The sequence below is a fragment of the Bactrocera tryoni genome, chromosome 1 (genome assembly GCF_016617805.1).
Source record: "Bactrocera tryoni isolate S06 chromosome 1, CSIRO_BtryS06_freeze2, whole genome shotgun sequence".
Classification (NCBI taxonomy): domain Eukaryota; kingdom Metazoa; phylum Arthropoda; class Insecta; order Diptera; family Tephritidae; genus Bactrocera; species Bactrocera tryoni.
In genome coordinates this window covers 84175938-84189522 of record NC_052499.1, presented here as the reverse complement: position 1 = coordinate 84189522, position 13585 = coordinate 84175938, and positions in this window count along the sequence as shown.

Genomic DNA, 13585 nt, shown 5'->3' with positions numbered 1-13585 from the left:
GAACAGTAAATATGTATACTATTTAAATAAAAACTATAAGTTCTCATTATGCATGCATACATAATAAGTTCCATATTTCAATTAACTGGACCATAATTTTAATTAATTATTCTGACTACTCTAGGGAGTTGAGTTTTCCTCGCACGCAGTTAGAATTTTAAAAATCTTATTTCAAGGTTTCTCTTTGTCATATTTTGCTCTCCTTGCATTTTTTAGATTTGATATGATATTTACCCGCTGAAGTGCAAACACAGCCACTTCGTTGAACGTCCCCCTCCGCTTCGCTAAGCGCATAGCGCTAATGAAATAAGTTGTTTTTGTTATTTTTCTAAATCGAATAAATGAAATGTCCCCACGTCGCAAAGCTTTACATGAGTACATATAATAACTACATTCAAAAAAGCAACCATAAGTGGGTTAATAAAAAGGAAACCAAACCCTCTGCCTTTACACCCTTCAGAAAGTGCACTTTTAATGAAGTCTTTTAATTAATTATGCCATGAAAGCGATATGCACTCAAACTATTCAAAAACTTATATTTTTATCTTCTTTATTTATTAGCAGAAAAGCTGCCAGAATAGGGGACACTCAAAGCAAGTGGCTTTTTTTCAAATTTCAGATAGGTAAACATACACTTATAGTATAAGTTCTTAAGCAGTCACTCGAAACGATCAAGCCCCCACTCTGATATTTCCTTGTATGTACAGGTCTTTGCTTTGAAATTTTTCTTTTTGGCACATGCGGAAATGAGGCTTTGGGTTTTGCTGTGAAGTGTAGTAACTAATATTACAAAATAATGAAAAATAATCATGAGGAATGGTTAAAAGGAGTGCTATATACAAAATGTCTTGTACCGCTGGGATGATTAGTTAAAAAAATGCGAAATTTTGGTCTGAGGTTTCGTAAAAATCAATAGATCAGGTTTTTTATCTCTAGTTGGAAGCTATCTTTAACGTGTTGCGTCTCTTTGGTTAATATTCGAAGTTTCGCTTGACAAGTTTATCCAAAATATATTTCTCCTGACTTGTAAAAAAAAAAATGTTTTTTAAATAAATAAATAGACTCGGAGACTCATTGCACGCAGAACATATGTATGTTGGATATATCGAGGTCTATTCTGGATAAATAAAAGCAGGAGCAAAGGTCACTCTCGTTTCTCGCGGCAACTCGAGCTCTTCGTCTGCGATGGGTGGTGGTCTGACTCCAAATTCGTCATTCACTGTCGGAAGTTAGTTGCGTCCGAAGTCTGGTTGACGTATTGTCTGATGGCGCCGACGTAGTTGAGGAATGACCTCTTGATGTTCCTAGAATGCGGTTCTGCTTCAAGCAGGTGGCTGCAAGGATGATTTGTGCGAAAAGTTCATTATGCTCCTTAAATGGGAGTAAACAGGCCTCACTATGCAAGTGTTCAATGGGAGACATCAAGAGACATCCTGTCCTAGTCCGAAGTGCAGTATTCTGACAAATCTGGGGCTTCTTCGTCTGGGTTTCACTGCATATAGGCGACCACATTTATGTAACAACAGATCAACACCAACGGTATTGGGATACTAACAACACAAGGCATATTAAAAAGTTACTCGGGGAAGTGTTGATGGTGGTCAGACCAAACAGCTCATTCTTATAAGAAAAGGGAATTTAGCAATATTGTAGGAACCACCACTCTTAAGATCTCACCTTCACAAAATTGGAAAATTAGATTCGTCCAATGAGACAGGATACATTCCATGCCTAACAACTGAAAACTAGGAGATATTGCGTAACAGAGATGAAAAAAATATTTCACAAATTCCACTGAGTTGCTGGATTAGTGTTAGTTTGGTTACCACACGAGAGCCCAGTGGGGTTAATGATGGCTTAAATTGCGGCCGTGTGCGTTCTTGCGCGCTCACGCCTCCTCCTCAACCACCCAACCAATAACAACATCAGACCAGTTTCAACATTTATCAAACTAGCTGTTTACTTGTTTTCTCTTAAACGCGAGTTTAAGTGTTCGAGTTATTTTTGAATCTCTGGGTATATATTTGAATTTTTGAGTTCAAATATCTGCATAAACACCAAAAATAGTGTTAATTTGAGTTAGATAATTTATGAATAGAGTTTAATACTGAAACGAAAAACTATCAATAAAATCGGTCATGTGAGCAAAAATGTTGAATCAATCTTGGAATAAAATGCTGCCAATTCCGTTTATGCAGAAAACTTAGTCCAATAGTATAAGTCCCTTGAGTAAATTGTTCGTAGTTGGATTGGAATTAATATCTCCCTTAATTTAGCTTTTGCTTGGAAAGTTAAACATTTGTCAGTTCCTTTTTTTGGAAGTAACATTATTTGATAAATTTACGGTTGGTCCGACGTATACTTCGCGCCACGGTGCTCCTGGCAATCCTCCTTTATGTAAATGCCCTCACAAGCTTGTATTAAAATTAAGGGAACCACGTCACGTTGAACAATGAAGTACGGAGGATGAACAAGAACAAAAACCAAGAAACGTGTGTCAGTGCTCTCATGATGTGAGGTGTTGTCACAAAGCGGAACCAAACAGCCTGCCAAACAGGCTCCGAGTATCTGTAGGCGCGCATATGACAGCAGGTTTCATGATAGCTCCTCGGTGTGCTACCACATCGCGTCACCTGAGAATGGAAATGCTGCCACCAACTGACCCCACCACTGTCGCACCCGCTTTTGAAGTGCGCGTTTCGTTGGTTTTGTTCATTTTTTGACAGTTTGAGAATAAACGGAGAAATTAAAAAACAAAAACTTAAATATTCGCAGATATTTTTATTAAGTAAATGGAAGCTATGAACGCTTCGGCTACAACTGCCACAAAGGCGGTGCAAAGTCGAAGTTGAGTTAGGGAAGGAGCCCCGATGTGGGGATGGGCGAACAATAAAAGTGGAAATAAAATTAAAAATAGAATCAACCGAGCTGCTTTCTTCGCCAGCGCGAGATGCAATAAAAGCTGATGCTGATGCAGGTGCACGCGTCGAACAGTAACAGTAAAAGCAAACAACCAAAACGACAGCAAATCATATGAACAAAAGCAACATGCTCAACGACGGCGACAACAACTTTGAATACTCGCATGTCAAACAGGCGCCTGCGACAACCACAAGGCGGACCTGGGACAAATCTGCAGCACTGCAGCGCGCACGTCGTTGCATACTTCGCGGCGCCGCGAGCATATTCATCAGCATGCCGGCTGCGCGAACTGTCCCTTTGCACTCTATGCGGTAACGGGGTTTTCGGTTATGCATCGCCGTGTCACCTGTGCGCCGTGCGACGCGCGCGATATGTGTGGGGTCGGGAGCGCTGGTGTGTTGGGAGCGGCGCCTAGGTGCAAATCTGGCCAGGTGTAAGCCGCGCGCACGGCTCATGTTTGACAGCGGCGAACTTTTTGCAAATTCTCCCCCAGCCGGCTTAAGCATAGCCTTTTGATTTTTTGATGCGCCGTTTTTGTTGTTTTATTGCTGATTTTTATTTTAATTTGTTGCTTGTTTTTGCTTTTATTTCACAACAGTTTTAATTTTTACTTTTATTTCTCGCATTCTGTTTGCCATGTAATATTTCGTCTTACCAACAACGAGGCGTTTACATTTGCTGACTTTTGAAGGGCGCGTTTTTGTTGCTATCGTTATCGTGTTGCACTCTGCGTTGGTAAAGCGGCAAGCAGGCTATGTGGCACGAGTCAGGTGAGCAAGTGGCAAACAAATCAAAAAATTCAAGTGCATTTTCACTTGGTACTCTTGAAGGTGCATTCACATTTCCCACTGAGCGCACCGGAACGATGGTGACATGCTATGCTCCAAATGTGCGTACAACTGCTTGTATGTGTGGGTATGTGTGTGTGTGCCCGAGCATGCATACGCAGTTGCACCGTGTCTTGAATTTGTTAAATTATTCAGTTTTGCTAGACTTACTGATATTATATAATATAAGCATGAGATAAGTTTTAAGCTTAAGTTTAGTTTAAGTTTAAGTTTAAGTTTAAGTTTAAGTTTAAGTTTAAGTTTAAGTTTAAGTTTAAGTTTAAGTTTAAGTTTAAGTTTAAGTTTAAGTTTAAGTTTAAGTTTAAGTTTAAGTTTAAGTTTAAGTTTAAGTTTAAGTTTAAGTTTAAGTTTAAGTTTAAGTTTAAGTTTAAGTTTGAGTTTGAAGTTTAAGTTTTAAGTTTAAGTTTAGTTTGAAGTTTAAGTTTAAGTTTAAGTTTAAGTTTAAGTTTTCAAGTTTAAGTTGGTTAAGTTTAAGTTTAAGTTTAAGTTTAAGTTTAAGTTTAAGTTTAAGTTTAAGTTTAAGTTTAAGTTTAAGTTTAAGTTTAAGTTCAAGTTTAGGTTGCTTCAAGTTTAAGTTTCAAGTTCAAGTTTAAGTTTAAGTTTAAGTTTAAGTTTAAGTTTAAGTTTAAGTTTAAGTTTAAGTTTAAGTTTAAGTTTAAGTTTAAGTTTAAGTTTAAGTTTAAGTTTAAGTTTAAGTTTAAGTTTTAGTTTAAGTTTAATTTGAAGTTTAAGTTTCAGTCGTAGTTATTGTTAAAGTTGAAGTTGAAATTGAAGTTGAAGTTAAAATTGAAGTTGAAGTTTTAATTGAAGTTGAAATTGCAGTTAAAGTTGAAATTGAAGTTGTAGTTTAAGTTGAAGTTGTAATTGAAGTTGAGATTGGAGTTGAAGTTGAAAAGTTGTAATTGAAATTTAAGTCGAAGTTGAACCTAGTTGAAGTTGGGTATGTGCTGAAATCGGCTCTTGCGCATTCATTACTGCCTTACCGCTTAATAAAAATTCATCTCAGATATATTGCAAGAAACTATATTTTTCATTCACAAAACACTGTGCGCTGTTGTTGTTGTTGTATTTTATGCTGCAATGCATCGCTTCGCCGCTGATTGCGGTGACTGCCACACGCTGTTTAGCATGGAGGCTGGGAGTGTTTGTTGCAACAGCAGCGCCAGCAATTTGTCGTTGTTTGTAGCGCGTTTATGTTGGCGTCTTGCTGCCACACGACGCTTTTCAAAATTTGCTGAACATCTATTTTATTTCTTACTCTTATTATTTCGTATACTTTTTGTGAGTTTTCGGTTCCAGTTTTACTTTTATTTTGTTGCATTTGTTCTTTGGCTGCTGCGCTTCGTTGCGCATTTCACAGTGCACCCAAAGGGGCGGTGACGGAAGTGGACGCGGGGACGAGTGAGCGTGTGAGTCGTGGGTGAAAAGTTTTCATCGCGCCAAACGGCAAAAGAAAAGCGCCGAAGAGCGAAACAAAAAGCAGAAAACGTAAACAATTTGCACGTTTTGCGCTGTTAACGTAAAGTGAATTTGTGCAATGTTGCACATTTGTGCAATTTACGCCGAAAAACTGCAGTTTTGCGGTAATTAGATGCGCTTGCCTTGGCAACTCGCAAAACAACAAAACTAAAACTCCGCCAAACAAACAACGCGCTTCACCGACACGCCAAAGCAGCTGCCAAAAAGCAAAAGCAAAAACCAAAACCGACGTGCAAAAGCAAGAATACCGTTCATCATCGCTCACACTTGGTTTGCCGTTATTTTAAGTAGAGATGTAAATAAATGCCCTTTTTCAGACCGCATTCAATTCGAATTCTATGGACCACCTCCACCCTGCCGACACACACACCGACACACGCAAACTTGTCTCGCTTTGCTTTGGCACAACTTTTCCATTTCCATTTCCATTCCGGGGCCCCACAATTACTATACGCAGCAACGCAGGAAACATTAGGCAGTCATAAAACATTACGTTACATTAAGTACATTTGAGTGTGTCTGCGGCTGTGTCTCTGTATGTGTGTGTGTCGCGCTCGCATTAAAGCTGCGTGTGTTCGTTCGTACCCGTTGCGAGCGTCAGGCCTGTCTCGCCAGCGACCTTCTGCAGTCAAGTCACAAAGTGTCCTCCGCCACTTGGCTGTGTTAGTGCTTTACAGTTATTCGGGTTCATAAATAAAAATATTGTCGACTACAATTTTCATTTCCTTAAGAGTATCATTATCTTTAGCGCGCTTTTTTCATTGGTTTCTGGCCTCGGAGAAGCTACAGCAATATGTGCCGAAAAAGCCTCGGCTACGAGAGGTCATGTGTGGCGCAACTAAAGACTATAAAATCCGTACGCTTTGTTTCGCCTTTGATTTGTTGTCGCCTGAAATTTTATGAACTCTTCTTTGTTTCTTACGGTCTTGCGAGCCATTCAAATGTTCCAGCCATTGCGTTGCTGTACTCCAAGGAAGTATTCACTTGCTATATGTATTTCCATATGTATGCATGTTTGTGTGTGTGTCATCTCATGTGAGTAGTAACATTTGATTGCTAGTATTTTACGCCGTGTTCATGTTATTTTTCGCTTTCTCGAAAGCCATGAATAACGATTATTTTATATGTGTAAACAATTTTTGGAAAAGCTATAAACACTGTTGACTAACATAAAAGAGATCGATGACAGTGGCGTAATATAAAAATTTTTCGGAACACTTACCAAATTTTATATTTTTCTGGAAGTAATCGGAGAACTGTAGAAATTAAAGCAAAAAATTCCTTTACGCATAACCGGTTTTATACCCATAGTCTCTTAGGCAAAGTTGTTCAGAATGATGCTTAGCACATTTCCAGTTTTTCGTTTTAATATCTATATCGGTTAGATAATTTGCTATCTCTTACATCAGTTGCTTGGCCGAAGATATACTACTAATTGTGTTGTACAAAAGTAACAACTTTTAATCCGACGGAATGGTTTATGTTTTTTTGTATCTGAAGCTTTTACTTAAGGTGTATTCATTAATGATTTTCTAAAAATATTTTTGTTTTGGCATAGACGTACAAAGCTACCTATATGTACATATAACGAGAATATTCTCTGAAAATCCGAAGTTAAGCCCACAAATAGTTTCAGAAATAAAAGCTTATTTTCAAGGCTTTTTTAACTAAGTGTATTTGGCTCCTTTTAAATGGTTTTTTCTCGAAAAGCTGGTTTCTGAGTCGGTAGGGAAGATGCCTCGAAAAGAACCACTGAATCGACCACACGCGACCTTCTTTGATATAGGTACATAAAAATCGAAAGGATTAGAGTTTTAATAATAATTTTGATTTTTTTTAGCCTGAAGCCCTCTGTGCGCAAATTTTTACACAAAAGAAAGCATTTTTCAAAATTTGTCAAAAATCAAAAATTTAACTAGTCTTTCAAAGGTTACCAGTATTCACTTTTTGTAATATAATATTATATTTTTTTTGTTTTTTATTTGAGATAACAATAAGCACAAATATCTTACTCACTGCCATACACTTGTTTTCGGAGGTCATAGTGGAAATCGATTACGCGGATAAAATAATTCAAAATGATTCAAAGGTTATTAAATTAAATGGGATACATAAATAAAATGCCTTTTAAAAAAGTTCACCATCAAGGGCGATTTTTTTCTGACTTGCAAGTGGATATACTATAACCGCTCAATAGAAATGCGACCAATTTTTGGCCCCAGGAAACGGTTGACAGATATGACAAAAACCCCTTGTTTAAATGTTGTTAGGTATAGGGACCCAACGCATGCCTTTCATTGTAGTTGAAAGACCCTTAGTTCATTTTATCATGATAGTAATCTTCAAATATTTCAAAACTACAGTTTCCAAATTAAGATCTCTTTGAGTTGCCATATTAAAATGAAGTAATCCATTTTCATAAATCCTTATTATAGGCCTCAACAAATATGATGTTTCCTTTAGTGATTTGTTAGTGCTGCGCTTTTCTTTCACTTTACATTTAAAGAAAATAATACACACTTTATTTTGAGAAGTCGATTGTTTAATACCATGTTCAGACCGACACTTAATCACAAGAATTCGGCTGTTGAGTAGTTTATCCCACTAATCTTATAAATTTAGCCAGATTTCGCCATAAAAAAATTACAGTTCTTAATCTGGTCTCAGAGGTGATTTGAATCTAATCTACGTGACAACCCTCAGAGCGACTGTGATTTAGCACCATCTACTTGTCAGCATTAGAAATCTATTACATTACCACAGCTGATTTCAGCTGATTTAGACACGACAAAGAGAAAAAAAAACAAATGAATTAAACGCAATGAATCTGAATTCATCTGAAAATCGACTTCTCAAATAAAAAAAATTCGTCCATTATATAAAAGAAGACGGCTTTTATTACAAAATACTATATGACAATAGTGAATTCTTGAATGGCAAAAACATCTGTTTTATCATCTGTCCAATGGCAGTGAGAACGGGCTGATTAGTGAAAAGATTAAATGTAACCTAATTACTTAAAATTTTTATTTCATGAATAAATATCAGTTGGAATATGGTATGCAAGCACTTGGCGTGCGGTGAAACGAAATCCTAACATTATAAAAGTGCAAAAAACCAATCTCTTGCAATCACACCATAAAGTCTCTCGTGACATTGGTTAAGATTAAGAAAAATAAAATTTTAAATAATACGGTTGCGGTATAGCAGACAATGCGTTTACAAAAAAACTTTATTGTTGGCTTTAGGGTTTTTTTTTCCATGAGAAGAAGTTCAACCTTGATGATCCAGAAGGCTTTTTGGGATACTGGAGAGATTTACGAAAAAAGCCGCATTATTTTTCAAAGCGCAATTTCGGCGGAGACTCACCGTCACCGTTGGAATTCCCTTTTTGCCGAATCAATAGATCCGTGTACCCTATATACACAGTCATATGCCAAAATCTTTCTCTTTTCAACAACACAACGCAAGAACTCATACTCGCAGGTCAACGAAATGTGGCTTCAACGTAAAAAATATTGATCTTTTGAAATGACCAGCTTTTCCTGATGTAAGTTCTAATGAAAACATTTGGGGATGGCTAGTAAGTAAGGTTTATGAGGATTATAGTCAATTTAAAATGAATTCTGAACAGAAAACAGCTATTTTGCATACATAGTCTTTATTAACCTCAGGAATGCTTTCTCATTACACCTACTCAATGCCAAACGCATATTCGCCCTTATTAAAAATAATAAAAACACATTAAACTATTAGAAAAAAAAGAGAAATTTCTTTCTTTAATTTTTTTCGTAGTGAAAGGGCAGCCTTTATAGCAAAGAAACACCATTTTCAGAGCATTTCACTTACCAACTACTTTAGTAGGAAAAGTACCGTACAATTTTTTTTTTTATAGAATTTTTAGAGTTACCATAGAGCTTTAAATTGACATCATACGTTTTTGGAATGGGAACACACTTTTTTTCAGTATCTCACAGAAACATAACCTCTTTATGGAAATGAAGCAAAGTATATATAAAATCTATTTTCTTATAAAATCACCCTAATTTGAGACAATATACTAAATATATATATCAGGAAAATTAAAATACTCATGTTTAGACTACAATTAAAAAAGTAAGATGTCTATCTTAAACATTAGCTCCGCTTAACGGCTTATTTCCACAATTGACGGTGCGACAACACGCTTGGTGAGTGACGCAATTTATGTTTCAGCTCACACACCAACTTCCTACTCCACGCTTAGAAGGCGAGGAATTCGCAAAAAATAGAACACTGAGTCCCCAGACATATGAGCATAAACATGAACACATTGAGAAGTATGTAATATGCCTTGTTTACGAGGGTGTGGGTAAGGGGCATAGTTGGCGCCATTCGCCACATATTTCAAGAGCCGAACATATTCGAGCGTTATTTGCGTCAAAGAGGATTTTATTACGATTTGACAGCAGATACAAGTAATTTTGCCATTTACGAGCAATTGCCGAGGGTGGATTTTTTTAAGACTTCAAACACATACAGGCAGACATACACACAAACTAACATTCATGCACATATGTATGTGACGGCGCCCCACACGCTGGGGGAAAAATGCAAAGCAAATATTTGCACGACTTTTAATGTTTTAGTGTTGAGGGTACACGAAGGACCAATGGCGAAGAGGGGGGCGCAGGTGGAGAGTGTGAGGCATAAAAATTGATAGCGGCTTCAAGTTGCAACACTCGCTTTAACATATTTCAGCGTGTCTGTGTGGTAAGTATGTGTGCCGGTTATGACGCCATGCGAATGACAGCTGCAGCGCTTGCTGGCATAGCTTTGTTGTTGCAGTTCTACTGATGGCGTATACAAGCCTAAACACAGCTTATGGCGTGTGTCATCCGTATTAGCACGTGTTTGTTAAAGTTCATTTAAAGTTTTGCCGAAAGTTCGTCAAGTAACAAATTGCCTGCGAAATACGCTGCTAATTGCCGTGATTACGTATACGCCCCGCACACACACACACGCACTCACTTGAGAAGACACAGCATATGTTGTTGCAGGAAATCCTACAATACGCCGGTCAAGATGTGCGACAAGTAAATAAAGTGGCTATTTTTATTGGCTGTTCTCTGCAAATTAAATATGTAAGCGCCTGATTTTATGCAACACATTCGTATGCTATGAAATTGGGAAGGCGCAAACGCATTTCAGCTCGGCGGCAGTGACTTACAATAATTATTGTTGGAACTTGCCAACAATAAGGCTGCTTTGTTGGCACTATTCTCACTTCGTTTGAGTTTCTTATTCTTGGAAAATGTGCTTTCTTGTTTCATTGCAATAAATTAAATGGCATAAATCATTTAACGCGCCGGGAATGACAAACGCTAAGGCGCATTTAACCTTTGCCGTTAGTGAGCACTTACTACCTAAGCAGAATAAATTATTTATTCAGTTGTAGCAAATAAAAGCACAACACCAAAGCAACTTTTGTGGGAGTAGGCGAGAGTGGATCTGAGACGATTTTGGAAGATTTTGCTTGTTGTCGTTAAAGAGTAAACAGACTTGTTGTTAGAGCAATGTTTATTTAAGCATTTGAAGTGGCTCAGATCGAACAACACGTTTTTATGACTTTTTTGTCATCATTTTTATTTATTATTTTTTTTTATAAATACCTGAAATATATATTTTATATGTGATAACTTCATTCAAGGTTTGGTGCCTGATGGTTTCCCCAATATTTTGTGTGGAATTTGTGATAGAACTAATAATTCATAGAGAAACTGGAAACCGTTTACTTAATCCCTTGCAGTTTGCACTTGCGGCAACTATTGTTATAAAGCAGACCAATGCTCTCCAGCATGTTCTCCAAAAGGTCAGTGCCTCGAAATAAAAGTTGTAAGCCTGTATCTGCTATTTCTGTGCCAGATAGTGGATCCTTGGTTCTATTCGTGACATATTTGGGTCATATTTACTTTGTTATCCGGCAGCTTGTTGTTGTGCTCCATATGCACTGAGCAATTTCTACAAAATTCAATACAATCGATTTTTTCTGATCGTTCCTTGCGTGCATCGTATTAGCTTCACCTCGAATTCATATAAAGAGACTTTTGGCTTTGCCAACTCGTCTGCCTTTCCTGGCCGAAAATGTTCTTGCGACTGGGAACCAAAATTATGGACAAGTGGAGCCAGTGAGAATGAATCTGTGGTGTCGACAAAGCACTGCTGCCTGGATGTCCGTGTATGTGGTCCTCCTGTAGTTTTTTCATAGAACTTTACAGGCCTTCTCTATATCTAGTGCAGTCGCTTGGAATATGCGGACTGAGTTTTGTAGGCGGATAGAAATAAAAATTTCGAAGACATCCGCAGACCATTTTCGTACAGATATATAGATATTTTCAATCTAGGTAGAATGTGTACAACTGTACCTCTTCTAAATTCACGTTTGAAAAAAATGTTCATCCCCAAAAGTGACTCTTGAAATTTAACTTTGGGAGGATACGTAGGTGTCCTTTTACATTTTGGGTTCGACATATTGATGTTTTACATAGTCATAATGTGTTGACATACGAGCGCAAATTGCGTTGTTTAAAGTAACTTAAAATATTCATCTCGACCAAAAAATGGAGTAAATAGACAACATTTTTGCGCGACTATTTTTTAAAACTTTCGGTGTGGATAACCTCAGCAACAGTGCATCGATAAACTGAATTACATTATTGGCGCTGAGGCTTCATCAAAAACCCGTGTTTCTCGATGATATCCTGAATGAAATCGACGTCGTAGATCACTCGAAGACTAATTTCGGGAATATCGTTCAAAATAAGTTGCTGTTTCGAAAACTATTGATGCTGTGAGCAAACTAATATTGCCAGATCGTCATTTGACCCATCGAGAGATTTAGACAACTATAGACATTTGTAGGGCTAGCATTCTCTACGTACAATTTTGCATAAACATTTCATTGTAGAAATTTTTTTTTCTTTGGATTTTATACAATTTGTCAATCGCTCAAAAATGCTCTTGTCGATTGGTTGAGAGAAATGTTCAAATAATACGATAACAGTACTTCGAAACTAAAGACGGATCACTCACTCGGATTTCGGTTGCACTGAAACATCGACTGAAACAAATGCATTTTTGAGCATTCAAAACTTCGATTTGATGAGCATCCTGCCTTGGCATAGAACGTCTTCTTTTTATTCCCGACGAAAAGGTCAACGTTTTGCGACACCTGAACAGGCGGTTGATGCATTGAGAATGCATGTTTTGTAGATACCTCAACCAAGTCCTTCGGCTTTTGGTTCAAGGTCATCCGAAAGTGTATAATTCTTAATTGAGAATATTTTAAAAAATATTTATGCGATTTTCGATGATTAACATTTGTGTTGGTTTTCTAATCACAAAATATAAATGGTAACCAACGTGTAGACTGCTTTGTTTATATTTATCTGATTTAAGATGGCGTTATGCCCGTAGTCTTTCCGGCTTCATCCTCCTAATTCCTTAATTCTAATAGCAGAATCTGTTGCTTTTTTCAGAGTATAAACGTCTATGGACATTTGATTTAGGAGTTTGTTGCGGTACCCCCCCGTAACCTCTGCACAGGCTGTTCTTTGTATTCAATATGTTTCCTCATATTATATTGTTTCTTTAATGCTGGCCCCCAAACCAGTGCTCCATAAGTTAGAATTGGTCTAATGACGGCCATATACATCTACATGATATATTTGGATACTCGTTAATAGATATAAACCCTTAGGCAAAAATGTAGGCGAATTACTTATAAAATTGCATGGTACCATGATAGCGCAAATGAAAGGTTTTGGCTCTTGTCTATAAATATATTTTATTGAAGGTCGTTAGAATGCTTTTATTGCCATGAAAGGAGCCTAATATGCTATTAAGGTAAATATAGAAAATCTGCTATTTGACAGTTGCAAAAATTAAAAAAATTCATACATCTAGAAATGTATGGATAATACTATTTTAGACTGTTGCATTATTTTTTATATTTTTTCTATTTTTATTAGACTTTTATACATATTTTTAGTCTTGTTTCGGCAATTAAATATTTGTTTCACAGCGCAGTTTGACTGTTAAGTACATACTTCTCAGCTGGAAATTAAATTAATTTTATTTCGTTTCCGTGTAGTAATACTATTTACATGTATTGTATGTACACATGTATAAAAAGCAATTATTTTATCGTAAAATGTTATTCGCTCTTTAAAAGCGTGAAGGAAAAGAATGCGAAAACGCACAGTGTTTCGAGTTCATAGGAAATGAAAACAGTCAGTTTTAGCGAATATTCCTGCAACTATATCTTTGCATTTCAGTTTCATTACGTTAAGCAATTA